This window comes from Plecotus auritus (assembly GCF_963455305.1).
Source record: "Plecotus auritus genome assembly, chromosome: 4".
Taxonomy (NCBI): domain Eukaryota; kingdom Metazoa; phylum Chordata; class Mammalia; order Chiroptera; family Vespertilionidae; genus Plecotus; species Plecotus auritus.
Genome location: NC_137775.1, coordinates 80,335,444 through 80,359,894, shown reverse-complemented (window position 1 = coordinate 80,359,894; position 24,451 = coordinate 80,335,444).

The window sequence follows — 24,451 nt, the reverse complement described above, 5'->3', positions numbered from 1 at the left end:
AAATCTGTGACTGAAACTTGGTTTAAGGGCCATCAGATTGCCACCAGTGGTAGTCTCTGGAATAGTAATATATTTAGATTTTGTAAGTTTAGATTTGAATTTTGGTTCTCCCAATTATTAGCTATGAGACTTTATCCATAAACAAATCCCTTATTTCCCCAAGTTTCAAGGAAACAATTTTATTTGGCACAATTGACACTCTGTGAGGTTGATAGATACTTGTATGTGTGTGTGTGAGAGAGAGAGAGAGGGAGAGAGAAAACATACCACGAACCACAAAGTTATATAAAAATGAAGTATCATTTAGCCAAAAATATATATCAGGTATTTAATATACATAAATTACTACAAGTTATGCTATCATAAGACACAAACATATGTAGAAGATATGGTTCATATTATCAGGGAGACAATACCTTTTTGAAGAAATAAAACTGCTCTAGAGAAATCATCTATAAAAAATGCAAAAAAATATTAAGTATAACTGGAGTGCTGCATTTTTCACTGGAGTAGAAAACAGATTGTATTTATTTTCATATCAAATAATCAGAGCTCTAAGAAGAAATACTTCTGGCTCCTGGGTTTGGCTCAGTCCTTATAGCAACTCTTTTATTCATCTCCACAGCCTCTTATCCTACACACCCACTCATGCCAAGTAAATGGCTTGGCAGGAAGAACCCCAGCATCTATTGCAGTGCAGAGATCGAAGCCAACACCACACCTAAGCCAAAGTCTTTAAGAAAAAACAGACATAGTGATTTACTTGCTTTATTTTGAGATAATAGCTGGAGAGTGAATTCTGGTGTAACTTCCAAAATTTAGAATTTGATATTTCTGCCACAAGAAAGATATACTGCCAACAACTTTTAAATAGTCTTTGTCTTAGATGAAAAGAAAATGAAAATTTGCATTCTTAAAATTTACCAATAATGATCAAGTACTGAGAAATTCAAGATAGGGGAGTAATGTATACCAGAAAAATAATCTTGCAGGAAGTTGGGACTGTGGACTAGCAGGTGCCTAGCTGATTTGCTAAGAAACCATTTAGGCAGTAAGACAAATTCATGCCTGCAGGTCATGTGTTTGGAATTTTGTAGCATTTCTCTGGATTCAGTATCATAGAATAAGGCATATATTGAACGGGGTGGGGGGCACAAAACAAAACAAAACAATTTATTTGAAGGAAGCACAGCACTAATGTTTGCCTTACACCTTTAATAATTGCCTGCCAATACATTTCAGAGACTATCTATTTGAAATACCAGTTTTGCTTGGATTGTACTTACATCTAAATTTTTTTACTGTAAATCTTCATTTCACTCAGAATAACAACAGCCCTCAAAATGATGTTCTACTACAATGGCCTTGAATATAATAATAGCCTTAAATTTGAATATAAGGAATTTTAAGCATGGGCCCACCATTTGGATACTCCACAGTTTCACAGAGGAAGGACATAAATCTGTCATTTAGGTGTGGCTTTGAATAATCTTCGCTTTGTCAAAGCCCCTCATTCTGCTATAGTGAGCCTGAATGAATAGGGCCAAAGACATTACTGTCCCTAAAAGAAATGGCACTTTTTCCCAGTGTGGTGCCATGGAGTCACACTGAGATAATGGTTGAGCACTGATTCTGCAGCTGCCTCTGGGATTAGTTCCTGTGAGTCTGCCTATAGATGCAACACCATGCAGCCCATACATCTTAAATGTGGGAATGAAATAGAATAAATTGCTGTATAATTTAATATGTAGATCTAAATAATATATGTTAACACTGAATCCAAAGGCACTTTAAAATAAAAGATGTCCCCTGAATATAGTTCATAATGCATACCAGAACACTATTTTTCTTTTTATGGGCTGCCAAAGGAATAGATACTGGGGTGAACAACAACAACAACAACAAAAGAATAATTAACTGTTTCCAGATTTCTTTAAAATTGAATAAAGGAGATTGACTTTGAGGATTGAATCTATAACCCACTTGGTGAATAACTCATGCTTAGCATCTCTTGAGTATATGCTTGATACCTTATTTAACACGTTTCACTGAGAATTACCAAGACCACCTAAATTACCACATTTGTTATATATTTTTCCTTTTTATATTTTGAATGCAGACCTTGAAAAAAAGCAAGGTAACTGGCTATAGGTTCATGTATAATTTTTTGCTTTGAAGCAGGTACTACTGCTTCCAGGGGCAGTTTCTTTAGGCAAAATATCACAGTATTAAATTAAAGAAGCAGTTTAAAGGGCTACTAGGCACATTATCTAACATGACATTTCTGTCCTTTCTCAATAATTCCAAACCTTTTCTGCTTTGGTTGTCCCCAGTGAGGCAGGGTGGGGACAGCTTCTCTGCTTGCTCCTCCTGCATTTGGTGAGGTAGTTTGTCACTCTTCCTGGATGATATGATTACAGAGGTGCTGGAAATATCTGCCAGTCTGTCATTTGTATCTGATCCCATCAACCATTACTGGGCATTATCCCCACCCTAATCTGTGTACTCATCAGATTAAGTCAAAAGCAATATGCCAAAAAACTCATGATGGAAGAGGGTAGATACTGAGCCCTTTCCTATAAAGAAATTTCCAACTAATGGAGAAAAAGCCTCTAAGCAGTTGTGTACTCATTCAAGAGGGTTAAGAGAGATGCTCAGAGTTCAGAGATCATCTCTTTGAAGAGTGGAATCGGTAAGACAACCTAGCTTGCCAAGTAGGAGCATTATGAATTGAATTATGTCCCTCCTAGAAAAATGTATGTTGAAGTCCTAATCTCCCAATACCTCAGAATGTGACCTTGTTTGGAAATAGAGTCCTTACAGAGATAACCAAGTTACAATGAAAGCCTCAGGGTGAGCCTTAATACAATATGACTGGTGTCCTATGAGAAGGAAAAATTTAGCAGAGTCTGGCATGTGCAGAAGGAAGAGATGGGAAGACAAAAGGAGGCTGCTCTGAAAAGATGGATGTGAGATTGGAGTTCCATCATAAGCCAGGGAACATGAAGGATTGGTGGGCACCACCAAAGGCTGGGAGGAGGGAAGACAGGGTTCTCCCCTATAGGCCTCCAGAAGCTCACACATCTGCTGACACCTTGATTTGGACTTCTTGTCTCCAGGACTGTGATATAATGCATTTCTGTTATTTTAAACATCCATATTGTTGGTGCTTTGTTACAGCAGCCCTAGAAAACTAACACAATGAGGGAAAATTGTTAGACATGAAATAAAAGGGAAGGATTCTGAAAAAGAAAGTATTTCTCAGATGACTAATTATTAAAATAGTTTTTGTTATTATCCATCAGTGTATTACTTCCTTCCTACAGATATTTTAGAAAGTAAAGTTAAAATTAAAAATAAATCTATCAATTATATACAAGCTTTGCTATTCCCGCAAATTTCCTTTTAGTTTCTGATGTATTTTTTAAGTTGCAAACAAACTATATATGCATAGTTATGCTCTACTTTTAAAACTTAACTTATTGAAAACATGTCCCTGTAAAATGTCTTCATAATCATCCACTTTAATGCCAACATAATAGTCTATAATGTGCTTCAACTATAACGCACTTAATGTTATTCTATCATTAGACACTTTTTTATTCCTTTATATATCTGGTATAAAACAACATCCTTATTTAAATGTATTGCTAGTCACATATTTAGATCAAATGGTTAAAACTTTTAGGATATTTCAAAAGCTTTGGCAAACAGGTCATTCCAACAATTATTAGCAGTATATGATAATGTTTACATGAAATAAAAGGGAAGGATTCTGAAAAATAAATATCTACTTGTTAGCAGTAGATATTCTCATTAAAAATCACTTAGGCTGCTTCCATGTCTTTTCTATGGTAAATAATGGGTTGCATATAAGTTAGTGTTTTCATTCTCTTTGAATAAATATCCTGAAGTAGAATTACTGAATCATGTGGTAGTTCAATTTATAATTTCTTGAGGAACCTCCATACTCTTTTTTCACAGTGGCTGTGCCAATTTACATTTCCATCAGCAGAGCACAAGGGTTCCTTTTTTCTCCACATCCTCCCCAACACTGGTTATTTATTACACTAGAGGCCCGGTGCACGAAATTTGTGCACTGGTGGGGAGGGTGTCCCTCAGCCCAGCCTGCACCCTCTCCAATCTGGGACTCCTCAGGGGATGTCCAACTGCCAGTTTAGGCCCAGCAGTCAGACATCCCTCTCACAATCCAGGACTGCTGGCTCCCAACTGCTAGCCTGACTGCCTGCCTGCCTGATTTCCTCTAACTGCTTCTGCCTGCCTGCCTGATCACCCCCTAACCACTCCCCTGCCAGACTGATCGATGCCTAACTGCTCCCCTGCCAGCCCGATCGCCCCCAACTGCCCTCCCCTGCCAGCCTGGTCCCCCCCAACTTCCCTCCTCTGCCAGCCTGGTCCCCCCCAACTGCCCTCCCCTGCAGGCCTGATCGCCCCCAACTGCCCTCCCCTGCTGGCCCAATTGCCCCCAATGGCCCTCCCCTGCTGGCCCGGACACCCCCGACTGCCCTCCCCTGCAGGCCTGGTCTCCCCCAACTGCCCTCCCTCCCCTGTAGGCCCAGTCAACCCCAACTGCCCTCCCCTGCTGGCCTGATCACCCACAACTGCCCTCCCTTGCTGGCCATCTTGTGGCCACATGGGGGCGGCCATCTTGTGCAAGGGTGTGATGGTCAATTTGCATATTACCTCTTTATTATATAGGATATTTGTTTCTTTTTAATAGCTGTTCTAACAGGTGTGAGATAACATACTATGTTCTTTGGAAAAATGTATATTCATATCTGCCCATTTTAAAATCAGATATTTTTTCTGCTATTAAGTTGTATGAGTTTTTTATATATTTTGGATAGTAACCCCTTACCAGATATATGATTTACAGATATTTTCTCCCATTTGGTAGATTGCCCTTTTATTTTATTGATGTTTTCTTTGCTGTGCAGATGCTTTTTAATTTGATGTAGTCCCACTTTCAATAGCATGTATTTTAAAAGCCATAACAGAAGTAGAAATAGAAAAGCCATTCTATAACTGGACCAGAAATGAATCACTGGATGGTGGCAGACAATCAAATCAGATTAAATCAAAAGCAATATGCAAAAAAAAACTCATGATTGAAGGGGGTAGATACTGAGCAGGGGAAGTGGCTGGAGAGAGCTAGGAAAGTATTCCAAGCTAGGATGTGATGCATATGTTAAAGAAGACTATGAGTCAACAAGACAAGAATCTTGGTGGGTGGGGATGCCCCAGAAAGCATGCAACTCTCCTCTCCTTTCCTCAGTTTAAGGCTAAGTAGACATCTTTATGATCAGGTAGAAGCAAAGAGATTTAGCTTATGGGCCAGAGAGGCATGGTAATGCCTTGGGTAGCTGGAGACATCCAGGAGAAAATGGAAAATTCTATAACCAGAAAAGTAGCTCCTGATTAAATTGTTCCTACACCATCCTGCCCCTCATCATATTGCACAGCAAAATGACCACACAAGGAAAATCTCCAGTCATGTAAGAAAGTATTCCATGAAAAGGAGGTATGAATTTCAAGGAAAAGAACTAACACCTAATGGAATGGTATGACTTGAATTCAAAGAATAAGACTTTAGGATAGATAAAATTATTAAACTCAAAGTTATGAAGAGAAAAGGCCACACACACACACACACACACACACACACACACACACACACAGCCAATAAGAAACCTTAGACATATGAATTTGTTAAATAAAATTCATCTGATAGAATGGGTAACAGAATAGACTCAAATGAAGAGTGATTACTGAAGGCTGTATTCCATCTGATTTAACCTCTGAAAGACATTATAGAAAATAGGCATGATTTTTTTTCTGGAATGTTTGGTAAACTTTACTTGTGAACCCCTCTGGGCCTGGTGCTTTGAGTCTTGGAAGGCTTATCATTATTAATTCTGTTTCTTTAATAAACATAGATCTATTCAGCTTATCTACTTTCTTCTCTGTGAGTTTTGGTGTATTGTATCTCACGAGAAATTGGTTCATTTCATCTTGGATATAAAATTGTGTAGACACAGACTTGTTCATAGTATTTATTATCCTTTTACTGTCCATGAGATTTGTAGAGATGTCTCCTGTTTTATATCTAAGTAATTTATGTCCTCCGTCTTTTATTTTTCACTTAGCCTGACTAGTGACTTACCAATTTTATTAATCTTTTCAAAGAGCCAGCTTTTGGTTTCATTGATTTTCTCTATTGATTGCCAGTTTTCAATTTCATTAATTTCTGCTATAATTATTCCTTTTTTATGTAAGTTGGAATTATTTGCTCTAAATTTTTTAGTTTTCTAAGGTGGAAACTTAGATAATTGATTTTAGGTCTCTCTTCTTTCCTAATATGTGTGTTTAATGCTGTAAGTTTCCCTGTAAGCACTACTTTTGCTGCATCCCACACATTTTGATAATGTATTTTTATTTTCATTTACTTCAAAATATTTTAAAATTTCTCTTTAGATTCATCTTTGACCCATGTTTTGTTTAGAAGTGTGTCATTTAATCTTGAAGTATTGGGGGATTTTCCTGTTATCTTTCTGTTACTAATTTCCAGTTTAGTTCTGTTATGGTATAAAGCAGATGTTGCATCATTTATATTCTTTAACAATTTTTAAGGTGTGTTTTATGGCCCAGCAGGTGGTCTATCTTGGTGAATGTTCCATGTGAACTTGAGAATAATATGTAATCTGTTGTTGTTTGATAAAGTAGTCTACAGATATCAATCATAGCCGGTTGATCAATGGTGTCATTGAGTTCAGTTATGTCCTTATTGATTTTCTGCCTGCTGAATCCCTATTTCTGAGAGAGGGGTGTTGAAGTCTCCAACTATGACAGTTGATTTATTTGTTTCTCTGTAAGTTCTATTAGTTTTTCCCTCGTGTAAAACTCTGTGTTGTGAGTGCATGTACATTAATAATTGTTATTTCTTGGAGAATTGACTCCTTTATCACTATGTATACAATGCTTTTCTATATCCTTGATAACTTTCCTTGCTTTGAAGTCTCTCTTTTTGAAATTAATGTTGCTATTCCTCCTTTCTTTTAATTAGTGTTAGCATGGTATATTTTTCTCCGTGGATTTACTTCTAATCTATATGTGTCTTTATATTTAAAGGGAGTCTCTAGTAGAAAACACAGAGTTTGTGGATTTTGATCTGTTCTGACAATAAATTGATGCCTTTATCATTGGTAATCAAAGTGGTTATTGACATAGTTGGTTAATATCTATTACATGTGTTACTATTTTCTGTTTGTTGTCCTTGCTCTTTTTCCCCAATTTTGTCTTCCACCTTTTTTTCTCACTTTTGTGGTTTTAATTTAGGGATTTGTATCTCTTTTCTTTGAATATAAATTATATGTGTTTTAATAATTTTTGTAGTAATTGCTCTAGAGTTTGCAATACACATTTACCACTAATCCAAGTACACTATCAAATAACACTACACTGCTTCATGGATAATGTGAAGACTATAATAACAAAATAATAATCCTAATGTTTTTTTACCATCATGTGTATCATTGCTGTCATTCATTACACTTATATCTATGTATATGTAAATATATATATTCTATTCATAAGCATACAAAATCAAATACATTTTGCTATTATTATTTTTGAAGAACTCTTATCTTTTAGATCAGTGAAAAATAAGAAAAATAAATATTGTTTATCTTCACCAATTCCTTTTATTAATATTATTTCTTTATTTAGCTCCTAGTTTATTATCTTAACCAATTTTCTCTTAAGAATTTATTTTAACATTTGTTGCATGGCAGTCCGACTGGCAACACATTTCCCCACATTTTGTTTGAGAAAGTCTTTGTTTACTCTTCCATTTTGAAGGGTAATTTTGCAAAGTATAGAATTCTAAGTTTGTTTAAATAGGTCACTTCCCTCTCTTATTGCATACATGGTTTCTGAGGAGAAACCAGTGTAATTCTTATCTTTGTTCCTTGGTAGATAATTTTCCCCCCTCCAGCTTTTCAGGTTTTTATTTATCTCTGATTTTTCTCTAATTTATAGTAGATATGCTGAAGCATAGTTTTGTTGGAACTTACTCTGTCTGGTGTTTGCAGTGCTTCCCAGATCTGTGGTTTGGTTTCTGACATTAATTTGGGCAAATTCCCAGTAGTTATTGTTTATTGATTCAAATATTTCTCCTCTTTTTTTCTCTCTTCCTCCTTTGGTATTCTCATTGTGCATATTTTACAGCTTTTGTAGTATTCCCCATGGTCCTTGGATTTTCTGTTCTGTTTCTTCAGTCTTTGTTTTCTTTGCTTTCTTTGCTTTTCAGTTTTCTAGGATTCTACTGATATATCCTGTCGCTCTAGCATTTTTTTATTCTTTCTTAGCATTTCCATCTCTTTATTTAACATTGCTCATCTGTTCTTGCATGCTGTATACTTTATTCATTGGAGCCCTCCAGGCGTCCTCAAACTACAGCCCGTGGGCCACATGCGGCCTGCGGAGGACATTTATCCGGCCCGCCGGGTGCCGCTGCCTGTCCTGCTTAGCAGCCGACTCGTCCCGGGCTTGCTGTGCGCATAGGAATTTGTTCATAGTTTTTTTTTTTTAAACTATAGTCCGGCCCTCCAACAGTCTGAGGGACAGTGAACTATCCCCCTGTTTAAAAAGTTTGAGGACCCCTGCATAAATCATAATTGTTTAAAGTCTTGGTCTGATAATACCTTCATGTCTGGTTCTGATGCCTACTCTCTCTCTTCAAACTGTTTTTGGTGTTTGTTTTGTTTTGGTGTTTGTGTGTGTGGTTTATTTGCTGTTGTTTTTGTTTGTTTGTTTGTGTTTCTTTTTTGCTATTGATAAACCTTGCATTAATTTTTTTGTAGAGTACATAATGTACAGGTAAAAGGAACTACTATAAATAGCTCTTTAGTAATGTGGTGTTGAGGTATAGCGGGAGGATTCTATAGGACTACTGTTCCAGTTCTGTAATCAGGTCCCAGCCTTTTCCTTTTTAAATATACTTTTATTGATTTCAGAGAGGAAAGGAGAGGGAGAGAGAGATAGAAACATCAATGATGAGAGAAAATCATGGATCAGCTGACTTCTGCATGCCCCCTACTGGGGATTGAGTCTGCAATTTGGCATGTGCCCTGACTGGGAATCGAACCATGACCTTCTGTTTCATAGGGTGATGCTCAACCACTCAGCAATACCAGCCGGGCTGGTCCCAGTCTTTCATTAAGTCTGTATTTCTGGACCGTGAATGTCCCAGTGTTTGTCAGTTTTCAGCTCCCACCTAGGTGAGACAGGATGGCCAGAGTACACTGGAGTTGGTTATTTCTCTACTCCCACTTGGAAGTCTTGAGCAGGCTAGGGTTGGGTATTTTCCTTCCCCAGAACAGTTATGCTTTGATACCCCAGCAGGTTAGGCTTTTGTTAACTGGTTTTCCATGATAAGATAAGAAGAACAGAGTGGTCTGTATATTTCTAATTGACTCCTGGCCCTTTTCACTGCTGGAAGCCTGAGTGGATTTTTCTTGATATTGACTGTGGGAATCTGTGTGAATCTGTGTGAGCTACTGGAAGTAAATCTCACAATATTGTGGGAATCCTCCCATGATTGGTTTCCCCTGAAGGTTTTGCCTCTAGCAATTTACCAATTGTAATTCAGGTTTTCCTACCCCACCACAGTTCCCAGGGTCTCTGCTCTGGTAAGCCATGACTCCCTGTGTTTGCCTATCTCTCCAGTCTTGCAGTCCGCAGTTTTCCCTGTGTCCTCCCCAGTCTATTTTATGACTCCAAGAAGAGTTATTGATTTTTCAGTCTGTTCAACATCTACTTATTTTTAAGATGGAGGGGTGACTTCCAAGTTCCTTACATGAAGAGTTGAAAACCAGTTATAGCTATGTTTAGTATTTTTTTAACTTTCATACTAGTGTTGAGACTATTTATGCATCACCATTACAATATTAGGTGAATTCTGACTTTGACTACATATTTATCTTTACTGGTGAGTTTTATACATTTATGTGTTTTTCTTTGTATCTTAGTATCCTTTCAGCCAGAAGAACTCTCTTAGCATTTCTGTAAGGCAGACATGTTGGTAAGGTACTCCCTCTGCTTCTGTTTGTTTGGGAAAGTATCTCTCTGTTGCTTCTGAAGGAGTGTTGTTGGAAAGCTATATTAAGAGTAAGTACATGGCTGGAAACTAGAAGGAATGCTTAGCATTTGCAACATCATGGATAGATTGGAGAATATTATGCTAAGCAAAATAAGCCAGGCAGAGAAAGACAAGTATCACATGATCTCACTCATATGTGGAATCTAATGAACAAAATACACTGATGAACAAAATAGATCCAGAGACATAGAAGCGTGGAACAGACTGTCAAATTTCAGAGGGAAGGCAGGAGTGGGGGGATGGGTGGTGAGAGATTAACCTGGGAATTTATATGCATATACGCACAGCCCAAGGACACAGAAAATAGTGTGGTGAAGACCTGGGAGTGGCGTGTGTGAGTGGAGGGGGTCAATGGGGAAAAAAGCAAAGGGGACATCTATAATACATTCATCAATAAAGATAAATTTAACAACAAAAAGAGTAATTAAGGTTCAGTTTTTGATCTAGTGTATTCACAGGATGCTATAGTAACCAGCATCACAAAGATTGGTGGTATGTGTGTGTAAAAATTGTATATACACACACACACACACACACACACACATATATGATTTTTGTTATTGTAGTAATGTTAAATTTTTGTCAACTGAAATGCCATTTTCATTATACAGGTTAGTTTATGAATGTCCTTGTAAAGCAAGCTAGTCTCATGACTGTTGAAAATCTGCTGTTCCACATGACCCTTTTCCTGTACAATAATTACCAAGTATTTTTAATTGTCTTGCCTGCCAGTGTAACATTTCTCATGCAGTTATCACCTTTTGAAACGTGTGAGCCAGTTAGCACTAGCTGAGAAGAGTTTAACATTTTCCTGACTCTGGGTAATGTGATCATAAATTTCTTTGGCTTTTAGCATCACACATGCTGACCAATATGCTTTTTCTTAATCCTTAATTATCTCATGAATTCACAAATTGAACCACGTTTCCATCTTTTCTATAGTTGCATCATATACTATAGATGTTACTTTAGTACTTTCCAAAACAGCCTTATACACAAAACAGGAAATTTCCTCTTCCTTTTTCTGGATGCACTATATTGTCTGTTCATTAACACTGAACTCATAGCTAATAGCACTCTAACTCATGCCTGAACAAAGCTTATCTAACATAGACATTTCTCCATAAGGCACATCACAGCCTTCTTGTGCTTAGGAACACACAATATCACTTCAACCATCCAATGGTTAAAGACATTTTAAACAAGTAAATCACCACCAACAATGTACACAAATGCAAAAACATGACACTTACATAGATTGTGAAAAGAATACTTGTTTATGGTATGAGAGCTCATCTGGGAATAGGGGTGTTGAGCAACTCAATTTTTCGACATCCTATACTTGTGTGTGAATAACAAAAGTTTGGGGAGTATTGATTTTAGGGTTGCATTTAAATTTTAGGGAATAGGCAAGTTCACAAAAGTGAAATCCACAAATAATGAGGATTGATTATGCGTTTGGAATGCTGATAGCTAGCTGCCTACCTAGATAGGTAAGAAGGATATGCATTCACACTTAGGGAATCAAAGAAAGAGTTGAACCATGAGGCTGAGGAAAAAACACGACCCAGCACATGGAATCTAGTTAGGGAGGGAATCGCACAAAGTCTCATCAGGATGTCACCACAAGCATGAATCAGACCCATTGGATTCAGTGCCATTCTTTTTGAGATTTAAATTTCAGGAAAAGAGTCTGATTGGTCTTGTTAACTCATATTACACTCCTCTGGTCAGGCAAGAACTGGGTACATAGATTGACCCATCAAGACTATAAGTGATAGCCCTGGCCACATGACTCAGTTGTCTGGTTTTGCAAGGCTGTGGTCAGTGGGGTCATTCTGGAGCTGAAACACAACTGAATGGTGTTATCCCTAGTGTGACTGAAACTCTATCTCTGTGGTCAACAGCCCTGAGACTTTGCTCCTAAGATTAGTTGTTGCTGACCAGAACCTCATTGTCCTGAGGGCTTACTGATTAAGGAAATGGATGTGCAAGAGAGAAGGAGGCAGGTGAGTCAGGGTGCTGGATGAAGCCAGTTCAAATCAAAAGGAAAGAAAGAAGAAAAGGTCATATTAAAGAAATGAAGTTTCTACGAGGTTACAGAAATTGAGTTCAGAGCTGTGACATGATTCATCCAAACAGCTAATCAAGTAAACAATGATTGTCACTTCCAAAAGTCACACTCAGGCCAGTTTAGCTCTGGCTACTAACTACCATGCTATTTGTACAACAAACTTCTCTTAAGCTTCTGCTACACACCATGAAAGAGGTAAATCATACACACTGTACCCATAACCAGTGAGAGGCAAAGCACTCTCAGGTTTAAATGTGACATTTCCAGAGACCTTGACTGTTATTACTCCTCGGCACACCCCATTGCCACATAGATGCAGCCTCAGATGTCCATGTGCAACTGCACCGAAACTTCATTTTTAAATATGAGCTTTTCTCCTTTCTTTCCTTTTGATTCAAACTGGCCTCATACAGCACCCAACTCACCTTCACTCTTGCACCTCCACCCCCTTAATCATTAAGCCCTCAGGACAATGAGGTTCTGATCAGCATCAAATCATCTTAGGAACAAAGCCTTGGGTTTGTTGACCCCAGAGATAGAGTGCCAGTCAAACTAGAGATAGCATCTAGGCCTCAGTTATGTTTCAGCTCCAAATGACCTACCTTGTTGACCACATTGTTGTGAAAGCAGACAAAGGGACAGCATGGCTAACATCAGGACCATATGCACTGATCAAATACCCACTACCCTAGTGCCTACCAATCAGTAGAATCCATGACCCTAACTCCCTTAGTCACCGTGGTTAATAATTTTCCCCTATATAGCTCAACTTCTAGACGCCATCTTAGCTCAGCTGTGACTCTGGGTGTGATACCACTTCCTAAACTAGTAAGCCCTTTCTTTGGGGCAAGCTCCTGTTTTTTTCTATTAGGCTTTGCTGCACAAAGTCATATGGACCCCCTTTAGTTCAGTAACATTTCCTCATGTGTAAAATGAGAATAAGAAGACCTATTTCTCAGAGTTGAAATAAGATGGTATTAAAATGTAAAGTTTCAAAAAGCCTGAGGTTCTCATTTATATTTAGTTAATTATTGTCATTTTAGCGCCTAAAATGTGCTTCATACATGGCTGACGTTCAATATATAATAGTTGAATGAATTAAGTTCGCTAGTATTTGCTGGAATATTATAAGACCTTTAAGTATATAATTTATTTTTTAGAACCATTCCTGATGGTAGGTATTATTTTCATCATTTTGTGATGAGGAAGTGAGGTAAAGATAAATTAGTCTGCCAAAGATAGTCTGCTAAAGTGGAATAAAAATTCTTAGGCATCTAGTTTTGGTGGGTAATATTCCTAATCTTTCTACCATACTACATCAGTAAAATATGTAAATTTCTGAAACTTAGTAAGTACTTAATAAAGGATCATACTTATTAGTGTATGAGAGTTATTGAAACTAGAATTTCTGGTTCAATTAGGCTATCATGTCCATTTAATATAAGGGGCCCAAATAATTCTATTTTAAACTTTTTATTTTATTTTTGTAATGATGGGCTAAGGAAAGTCTTGATTCATATGAAGACAATTTTCACTCTTAAGGAAAAGTGATCAATTCCAATATATTTAATAGACTTATATGAACCAAGTCAATATTTTAAAATTGTGAGTCATAAAATCAAATGCTGTGTCTATTATTTTTTAAATAGAGAAAACAAATTCTACTTTGCATATAATATAAATGAATGTATACATTGAATCACATTGTAAATATTTTCTTTACTGTGGATATGGTCATTAAAGATTTTGTTGTCATAGAGCTAAGCCTATCCAAGGTTTTATTGTTGAGTGACAAGTATTCTCACCTCCACCTCCACCACTGGGTTTGAAAATTCATGAGCTAATGTTTGCTATTTGTCCTGGGGGAATAAAGTGAAAGAAAAATGAATATGTAAAGACATTTTAACGATTCCAAAGAAGTGCCACCAAATGCAGCTTCATTTTCTATGGGTTAAATTGAGACCCTAATCTAAAAGGGAACAAACGATAAACAGGGCTGTTGGCAGCTTATATCCAAGGTCAATTCCTATGATCTCCCAGTTTCCCAGATGGAGAGTTCTTTCCCCAAACCCTGGGCTGAGTATAGAGAACTCAACTATAGATTACAATTCCCAGCTTTCTAGAGCTAAATGTGGCCATGCAACTAGATGAGGAGGCAGTGAGATCTGAATAAAAATTGTATGTGCAATTTCTGCTTCAAACGCTTAAAAAGTGCAGGGGTCTGTCCTTCACCCCATGTCATTCTCTCAGGCTAGAATGTAGATGAGAGGGTGAGGCAGATTTGGTTGTGAAGAAACATATTCATACCATTGGTAATGACAGACTAACAGGTTTCAAGTTACATGGGTTCCTGAAAAACCTCCTTGAGCACTCACCTGCTTCTGGACTTGCATACTTAAGAGGAAAACACATTTCTATTATTATATTACTTTGTACTAATTTTATTTTCTATTTCGTTTCATTCATAAAAGTTCTATTGATTATTTCGTGAAGGATGTTGCTAGAGTTAGACAAACAAAACCAAGAGCATAGACGATCTGGTCATATGGAAAGGAGGGAGTGTGTAAGTGAATCATTATAACAATAATAAACAATATACAATTAAATGCTGATAGTGTGGGAAATATAGAGATGACAAGGGTGGCTGGACAAAATTTTCTATAGTTCAGAAAATTTAATTGACCTTAAAGAATAATAAGGTTAGATAAGATGGTGGAGATGGAGCATTTCATGTGGGAAGTAAACAATTTAAGCAAAAATTTGGAAGTAAAAATGAATCTAATGCGACTTAATGAGATTTATAGTACCATTGAGATTAGCACAATAAAGGGCTTTCATTCCAGACTGAAGGAAGAGGGTAGTAAAACTGGTATATCAATCTACAGTTCTAGATTTTTAAATAATATTGTTGTAGTGTAACCCCCATCTTACAAAGGACGCCTCAAAAAAAAGGTCGAATTATGGAGTCATTTATTAAAAGCCAGCGGCATATGAGGGAGCAAAAGCGCTCCAGACCTCGCAGCCCCGAACAGCTTGCCACTTCTGGCTTATATTGACAGAATATCACAAAAGTATTGATTACATCTTTGGGTCTGGAATGAGGAACCTGTTTCATGAAAAAGCATTTTCACAGTAGCAGAATTTGAGCAACTTAGTTATCTAAAGTATCTACGAATCACTGAATCAACAGAAACACATTATCTGGGACCACCTGGACAATTTAGAATAATTGTGCTGTCCAGATTCCGGGACCACTGAGTCAACGGAAACTCAGTTATCTCTAGCTACTGAGACAATTTAGGATCACTATCTGTCCTGGGTCCCAGAGGAATGTGCTTTGATGACCAGTGAGATCACAATCAATGGAATATTCAAACCGCCATCAAGGGAGTATTCAATCATACATAAGTTCAGAAAATCAAAATAACTTTTAAATGAGTACAGAACCCAAAACAGCAAGGTTAAAATATTAAACAGCAATTTTTACCCAAGTATGGTTGCTACCATACTTCACTCCCCACTGGTTTTATGTGCATGAGTCAAATCATGGACTCATCCTTATTAGTTAAGGGATTGTACTGCCCCCTAACTTCAAGTAGTTTGACTGCATTAATTTTTCTAAACTACCTGCTTGGCACAATTAGTTTTCTATTTACTCACCCCATCTCCTTTAAGGGCATTCTCTGTTCTGTTCCTGCTCCCCTGTCCCCTAGCACATCTAGCCCTACTTGGCCCTGGACTTTCTCACTGGCTAGCAAAAATGTTCTTAAAGTCACCAAGGACCATAGTACCAAGGTCCCCATTAGTACTGTCCTCACTGAAGTCCAGTTACCCTCCTGCAGGCGTTGAGTCTTCTCCTGCGTGGAGCCCAGGCTAGGGATCTCACGGGTGAGGCTGCTGGCTGCCAGGATCCAGGCCATTTCCTGGTGCAGGAGCTGGAAGTGGTGTAGCCAGGTCTGGACGCCGTCTACTTTAACAGCCTTGGGCGTGCTCAGGATAACAGTGTAGCATCCCTTTCAGGTTGGGGTGAGTCCTTGGGCGGTGAACTTCTTTACCCACACCGAGTCCCCGGGCTGGAAGGGATGTACAGGGTCTGCAGTGGGCACTAGCAGTGCGTTTCAAACAAGCTTATGGGTGGCTCTCTGGGTATACTGCAGAGCCTGTAAGGACTTGAGCAAGGAATGGTTATGAATTCCAGCTTTCAGTTTCTCCCTGACCCTGGGAAGAATGGGGGGAAGTCTACTATACATGATCTCAAAAAAGGGGGGAACCCCTCCCGGTAGAGGGTACACCTGGCCCATAAGAGGGTGAAGGGCAGGAGGTTGGTCCAGTTTTCACCGGTTTCTAGGACAAATTTAGTTAAAGTACTTTTTAGAGTCCTCCTCATGCCTGTCCTGAATTTTGTGGCTTGTATGCACAATGGAGTTTCTGATTTATGCCTAAGGCTTGAGCTATGCTTTGAGATACCTTGACTACAAAGGCGGGGCCATTATCTGATACTGGTAGCCGAAATCTAGGTCTTAGTGGGGTATGCTTCAACTCAACCCGAGAAGGTGTCTATAAGAACTAGCAGGTACTTGTACCTTGATGCTGGTGGCTTAATCTCTGTGAAATCCACCTCCCAATGCTCTCCTAGGGAATTTCCCCAGGCCCGAATTCCCAGGGGGACCCTCTTACCTTGCTTAGCAGTGCACAGATAGTGCATCTAGTGACTATGCTTTTAATTATCTTATCTAAGCTTGGTATGTAGTACCTGCCTCGCAGAAGTTCAGAAGTCTTGGTGATGCCTAGGTGGGTAGCCTGGTGTAACTGGGCAACTAACGTCCGACCTAGAGCCTCTGGGACCAACAGTCTGTCATCTGTAGGGTCCACCAACCATGTGGTCCTTTGATGGCTTGCTTCTGTTCTGCCAGTTCCTCCTCCTGTTTGGTGTAGGAGGGGGTCTGTCATAGGTCGGGGTCCAGCAGGGTTACTAAGATGTGTAAAGGCCCCACTGGTTTTTGGGCGGCTTCCTTGGCAGTTTGGTCTGTGGCTCTGTTTCCTCTGGCTTCAGTTGTCTCCCCTTTCTGATGTCCTGTGCAGTGCACTATTGCAACTGTCCTTGGGAGCCAGATGGCCTCTAATAAGGCTAAAATCTCTTCCCTATTTTTAATGTCCTTTCCGGCTGAAGTTGGTAACTCTCTTTCCCGGTGGATGGCACTGTGTCCCCATCGAAGGGCCTGGATCAAGGCCAAAAGTTCAGCTTTTTGTGCTGATGCCCCCCTGTTCAGGGACTGTGCCCAAATGGTGTGGTCCAGGGTGACTACCGCTGCCCCTGCATATCAGATCCCATCCTGAACATAACTGCTCCCGTCCGTGAACAGTACCTTGTCTGGAGATGATAGCGGGACATCTGTCAGGTCTGGGCGAGCTCTCTGTACTACATCTGTTACCTCTATGCAGTCATGAATGGGTTCCTCCGGATCATCATCTGGAAGCAGGTTGGCAGGGTTGATGGCCGGTGTCTTTTGGAACTGGATACAGGGCTGGTCCAGGAGAAGAGCTTGGCACTGGGTGAACCTGGTGTTTGACATCCATCTCTCCAGAGCACCTTGAAGGAGGGCCTCCACAGCATGGGGTGTTGTCAGGGCTAGTTCCTGGCCCAGAGTCAGCTTACCAGCCTCCTTTACCAGCAATGCTGTGGCGGCCACTGCCTGGAGGCACGCTGGCCACCCTGCTGCCATGGGGTCTAGTCTCTTAGGCCACAGGTCTCTTCCAGGGATCTAGAGTCTGGGTGAGAACCCCTTTGGCAATGCCCCTTACCTCACTCACGTAGAGGTGGAAGGGCTTCGTGACGTCTGGCAAGGCTAGGGCAGGTGCTGAGACGAGAGCCTTCTTTAGCTCCTCAAAGGCCCGTTGTTCCACTTTGGTCCAGTTCAGTGGCCAAGCTGGAGTGGCGGTGGCTTGCAATTGGACTACTACAGGAGCTTGATGACTTGCCAACTCCAGGGGGTTGTTTTCTGCCAAGACCATGGGATTGAGACACTGTAATTCCTCCAAGTAGGTGGAGGGCTTATGTTCTTCGCCTGGTGTCACTTTTTCCATTTCCTGCAAGAGATATTCCTCTGAGAAAGGACAGGTTAAAAGAATACAGGCGGGGGAGGATGTAACCGGACCTGGGTTCCTTGGATCCACGGTGAGGTATGCTCTGTCCCTCTCGAAGGATATGGTGGCTTGTAGCTTCTGTAGGAGGTCACGTCCAAGCAGGGGGTATGGGCATTCTGGCATGACCAGAAATGAATGCGTTACCGTGTTCCTTCCGAGGCCCACAGTCCTCTTTGATGTCCAAGGAAAACAGGCAATTTGTCCAGTGGCTCCCTGGACTGGTGTCTTCTTAGAGGTAACGGGTCCCATCGGCTCTGTCAAGACTGAATAGACTGCCCCAGTGTCCACCAGGAAACTAACAGGTTTGCCCCCCACTTGTAAGGTTACCCTGGGCTCCTGGGGGTTTAATGGAAAGGAGCCCTGGCCCCGTCAGTCCTCTTCTAAGTTAAAGATCCTTGGAGTCTGAGTCTCCCCTTTTGCTTCCCTGGCTAACCTGCCAGGACATTCTCTCTTTCAGTGCCCCTGCTTCCTACAATAAGCATACTAATTCCTTCCTATTTGCTGCTGGCCTTTTCTTTCTTTCAACCCTTCTCAACACATACACAACCTTTCACAAATTTCACAATTTCAAATTGGCCTTCAAACCTTCTTTCTATGTCCTTCAAAAATGCATAACCATGCCTCAAACCTTCCATTAAGTATTTCTAAACATGTCCAGCAATCAATGTTCCAGTATTGCATGCTATTTTAAAGGCAGAGGGAGGAGGGAGCAGGCCCAGCAGCCTGTTTCCAGGCCTCTAGCCGCTTGAATTTTTCCTAGAGATAAAGATCTCAGTTTCTGATAAGCCTGAAAAGGGGAATGGGGAAATTTCTAGCTGCCGCCTTTAAGCCCCCTAACAGAACACGGTGAAAGTGTCCAAGGAGTTGCCAGGGGTTCTTGGGTCTCATTGGGGTGCTGGGAGTCACAAGGGAATTTCCCTCCTCGCCACCGCCTCCAGCTGGAGGGGATGGGCGCCAGATGGGCAGAGGCAGGGAGCGCGGGGTGGGTCCCAGGTGGCGAATGGAGGTGCTCCCACTGAGGGAGAAGGTGTTTTCATCTGGCAGTCCTCTCTCTGTTCCCACTGGGAAAAGCGCTTGCCTCCTGCCAACGAAGGTGGCGTGGGGGAACCGGTGACCCTTACAATGCAATCAGACTCCCTGACCTCTCTGAAAAGCCCCTCTGCTTGAGTGTGTTTCCATTAAAATGTACTGATTTTAAAACTAATAACTTAAGAGCTGCCACACACAGAAAAAGACCAAGTGGCCCACAAAATATTTTCCTTTTCTTCTAAAGGTTTTACAATGCATTGTAACCATTAACCATATTAAACTCAAATGGCCAATTGAGACAAACAGTTCTGAGACCGTTCCTCCACCACTGAATAAGACTGGGTGGCGGCAGGTGTCAGAAATAAGATTCATTTAGTTTTTGAGCTTTCTGGGCAGACTTGGTGACTTTGCCAGCTCCGGCTTCCTTCTTATAAATAGTTAACTTTAGAATTTGGTCCCTGCTTTAAACCTCTTTGGACCATAACTGTTACAACTTCATACCTTCAAATTAATAAACATAGACAGAAATATTATTAGTTAGGTGGGCCGATTCCCCCTCTGACAGAGAGCAAGCACCCCTGGGAAAAAGGAATCCCAGTGGCCACTCGGGGCGGTTTGCTATGTGTCAGAGCACTCAACCTTAAATAAATTAAATGTTCTTTCTTTTTTTTTTTCTCACAGACTTCCACACTTACATGAACAAATAATTATACCCAGGCAGACAAACAAAATATCAAACAAACATCTGTACTTACACCCTTTCAGTGAACAAGTACTCTTACAGTCTTGGGATCTGAGCAGATAACAGGAACACTGCCCAAGTCCCCTGATGGGGGCCTAACAAGAACAGACGTGGGGGCCTCCCTTTCCCTCATCCCAGGACAGGATTCTCGACCCATGTTTCAGCAAAACAGAAATGGCACTCATGGTGGACAAAGGAAACAAGACTAATAGATGCAACAAACAGATAAATGCCCCATCCTACAACCTAGGCAGTTTCTCGGGAGCTCGGTTTGCCTCCCATATGAGGGTGGGACCAGGAGGGAGGAGCGGCACAGGGAGACTGAGGGCTCAGGAAGCAAACACCCTAAGAGCCTAAGAGAGGGGAGGGCATGCAAAAGCCAATGCTCCGCTGCCACCACCACAGGCCATTGGGCGGGACCTGTGTGTGTGAAGGAAAAAAAGAGTTTAAAACCACTCCCGGAGTCTGCCAGGGACTGTGAGGGGAAAGTCATCCTGCACTCTGGCGTTGACCTGGGGAAAAGAGTGCTTAGTCGGGAGGGGAAGGTTACACATAGAGGGTTATTTCAGGAGAGGTAAAATCCTGCAAGGAACCTTGATAAATCCAGTCACACAGTCAAAGGTTAAACAGGAAGGGAAGAACCACTCAATGTATTTCAACAAACTGACAAAACCTTGACAAATCAAAACTACACATAGGGCCCAAGTACGTCAAACATGAGACAAAAAGACAAAAGACAATCCAGAAACTAGGAGTGACTTCTGACATCTCAGGGCACTTCTAGGATGGGGAAGTTCCAGCTGCATCCAGCCCTTCCCACCATCCCCAGGTGACCGGTCCACCAGTAAACCAGGACTCACCTCCAGGAGGGTTTCCAGGACTCCGAGACAAATTTTTAGGGATGTGCCAACGTTCCCTGTCCGCTCGCTGGATCCAAAGGGAAGTTCTCCGGGGCCCTGGGACTTCTCAGGTTGCGCACCCCCTAGAGACCCCTCAGTCTCCACGACCGGCCCAGGGGAGATTGGCCTCCCTTGGCATCTGGACCAGTGCCCCCTAGTGGCGGATCTCGCTGGGGCCTCCAAATGTTGTAGTGTAATCCCCATCTTACAAAGGACGCCTCAAAAAAAGGTCAAATTATGGAGTCATTTATTAAAAGCCAGCGGCATATGAGGGAGCAAAAGTGCTCCAGACCTCGCAGCCCCGAACAGCTTGCCACTTCTGGCTTATATTGACAGAATATCACAAAATTATTGATTACGTCTTTGGGTCTGGAATGAGGAACCTGTTTCATGAAAAAGCATTTTCACAGAAGCAGAATTTGAGCAACTTAGTTATCTAAAGTATCTACGAATCACTGAATCAACAGAAACGCATTATCTGGGACCACCTGGACGATTTAGAATAATTGTGCTGTCCAGATTGCAGGACCACTGAGTCAACCGAAACTCAGTTATCTGTAGCTACTGAGACAATTTAGGATCACTATCTGTCCTGGGTCCCAGAGGAATGTGCTTCGATGACCAGTGAGATCACAATCAATGGAATATTCAAACCGCCATCAAGGGAGTATTCAATCATACATAAGTTCAGAAAATCAAAATAACTTTTAAATGAGTACAGAACCCAAAACAGCAAGGTTAAAATATTAAACAGCAATTTTTACCCAAGTATGGTTGCTACCATATTTCAATATCAAGTAAAAAGGTTGTTGGGATGACAATGTTAAACTAATGTTTTTAGAAAGATTAATTGTGCTGGTTTATGGATTATATTCAGAGGAGAAAGAACTTAGCAAAAAAAAAAAAATTGTTATTAAAGTAATCCAGGATTAAGGTACACAAACACTGGATTTCCAGTTAGGATTTTTAAAAAATTTGAAATGTAATACTACTATAAAAAAGAAAGATGCAAGATTTAGACATTGTCTACTAAAAGAGATCTTGAAAACATTTCTAGATCACTATTTACTATTTCTGTTTCAAAAATCACAAAACTATGGGCAACAATGATCCCAGGTATCAATAATATCAATAATTGCTAGATGTTTTCTTCCTCTTTGACTAATATTTATGATGCTAGGAGGGTTGAGAGTAGAAGCAGTGCCATCATATTGGAAAGTATTAAAGAACAGTGCAGAATAGCTTTGAAGGTGAGGAGATGTGTGAGGGAATATCCAGGTTAAGTGGCCTGCCTCCCCCCCTCCCTCCCTCCTTCCCTTCCTCCCTTCTTCCTTCCCTCCCTTCCTTCCTTTCTTCTTTCCTTCCTTCCTTCCTTCCTTCCTTCCTTCCTTCCTTCCTTCCTTCCTTCCTTCCTTCCTTCCTTCCTTTGTTTTTATTTGTTTCCATAATTTTAGAAGCAAATACCAAGCTAAAATAAGTTGAAAATTAGATTATCTAAAATGTCAAAAATTTTAACAACTTGAGTTATCTTAATAACTTCATAACTGACTAGTTAATGTTTTATCATAAGAGAATTGTCACATTCACTGATTAAATGTCAGTTTAAACATTAGAATCCTAGATGGTTTGAGCTCTGTCCTCTAACCCCCTTTCCCTAATTCAAAAACAATTCATTAGTGGGAATATAAAGGTTCACCTTCATTGCAATGTATACTGGGTTGCATAATCATATATATTTTATTCTTTTCAAAAAAAGAATCTTCATAGTTATATGCCGTTCTGTGTACTTTTTAGCCTGAGATAAAAGAAATAAAAATTTTCCTTCTCAAACTAAAGTTTGAAAGTTTTCTATGTAAATTTTATTTTGACTACAGACATACCCATATTTTTGATACTATTTACCAATTGGCAAAATTCCAATTCTCAGCTTCTATTATCCCTGAACATATACCAAGAAATTTATGTATTAGTCTTTTTCTTAAAGGCTTTCTGAGACTTTCAAAGAAACTCCTGAGACCCAAGCTCCAGCACTAACTCACCAGCACACAGTACTTTTTGCATCTCTAATATGATGATAATCAGGCTGCTTGCTTGTAAAAATAAAATGAATGATCAGGTGCACTACAAACACTTTGATTTTTCTCACATTTAGAATATTCTTCCAAAAACCTGTATTTGGAATAGAAGTAACCAGTCTAATTTTAAGAAACACACACACAGAATATATGTGAGGAGAAGATGCAGAGGTAGAGAATTAAAACTTAAAAATTTTGTTAGTTTCTCTCTTCATTTCTCTCTCTCCAGTTGAGCCAAGTTTTATGTATGTGTGCAAAGGCTCAGAATTATTCCCTGTCAATCAAATATAGCTAAGAGAAAAGTTTGATGATAGAAGGAAAAAGTTTCACAGAGAAAAGTATATAACTGTTTATAGGGTCGCCTGTTGTGATTTGTGTCTTAACTATAAAAAAATGACAGGAACAATAATGCTCCATAATTGTAAAGACAATATCCCCAATATAAAGACAGCCAAGCACAGTGGGTGTTTATTACTGAGTTATAGTTGGTAATTGTCATAATAAAAGCTCAGGACTTAGATTGAAAAGACTGAATAATTTAGTACTGAGTACAAAATTTGGGTACTTAGTGTGTGCACTGAACATTGTAATCACAATAGTTGATTTGGCCAATATGACAATAAATAAAAGATGCGGAACAAAAAGATAATGTGGTAGTTGATGTCATTGAACCAGAGAACAAAATGCAGAGTAAACAAAGAGCATTAAAAACCCGAGGTCAGTGTAGAACAGTGCAACCCAAACTGTTCATAGATCATTTGCAGTGAAGGCTGTGTGTTGTCAGTAATAGCAGAAATCATTTTATAGTGAAAAGAAATATGAGACCAAGAACAATACTCAAAAAATCTGGGACCCAATGACATGAGTTGGGCAAAAGTCAGTAAGAAACCCCAAAAATGTAAACCACAGGTTACAGAAGGAAATAAGCCAGCACCAAGGCTGAGATTTCTATCTCTAGATGGCTGTGGAGAAAGAACTTGCTAGTCCTTGACTTGGAAGGATTCATGATTAATGAAGACTTCACCTATGACCCACCCATACTAATTCAGTGTGTGTGTGTGTGTGTATATATATATATATATATATATATATATATATATGTATTTAGGTAATTGTTACACAAAAATCCTAAACTAAAACACATAGTGCTTTCTTAGACATAATTTGTTCTGGTTTTACTGTCCATGGTTAAAAAATCGTCATGGCATTATAAATGAGATATGTCTAAAATAAATAGGGCAGCCCACCATATAATCAGAATCTCAGAATCTTTGGGTCTGGATAGAGTCCCTTTTCTATGGGTCCTCT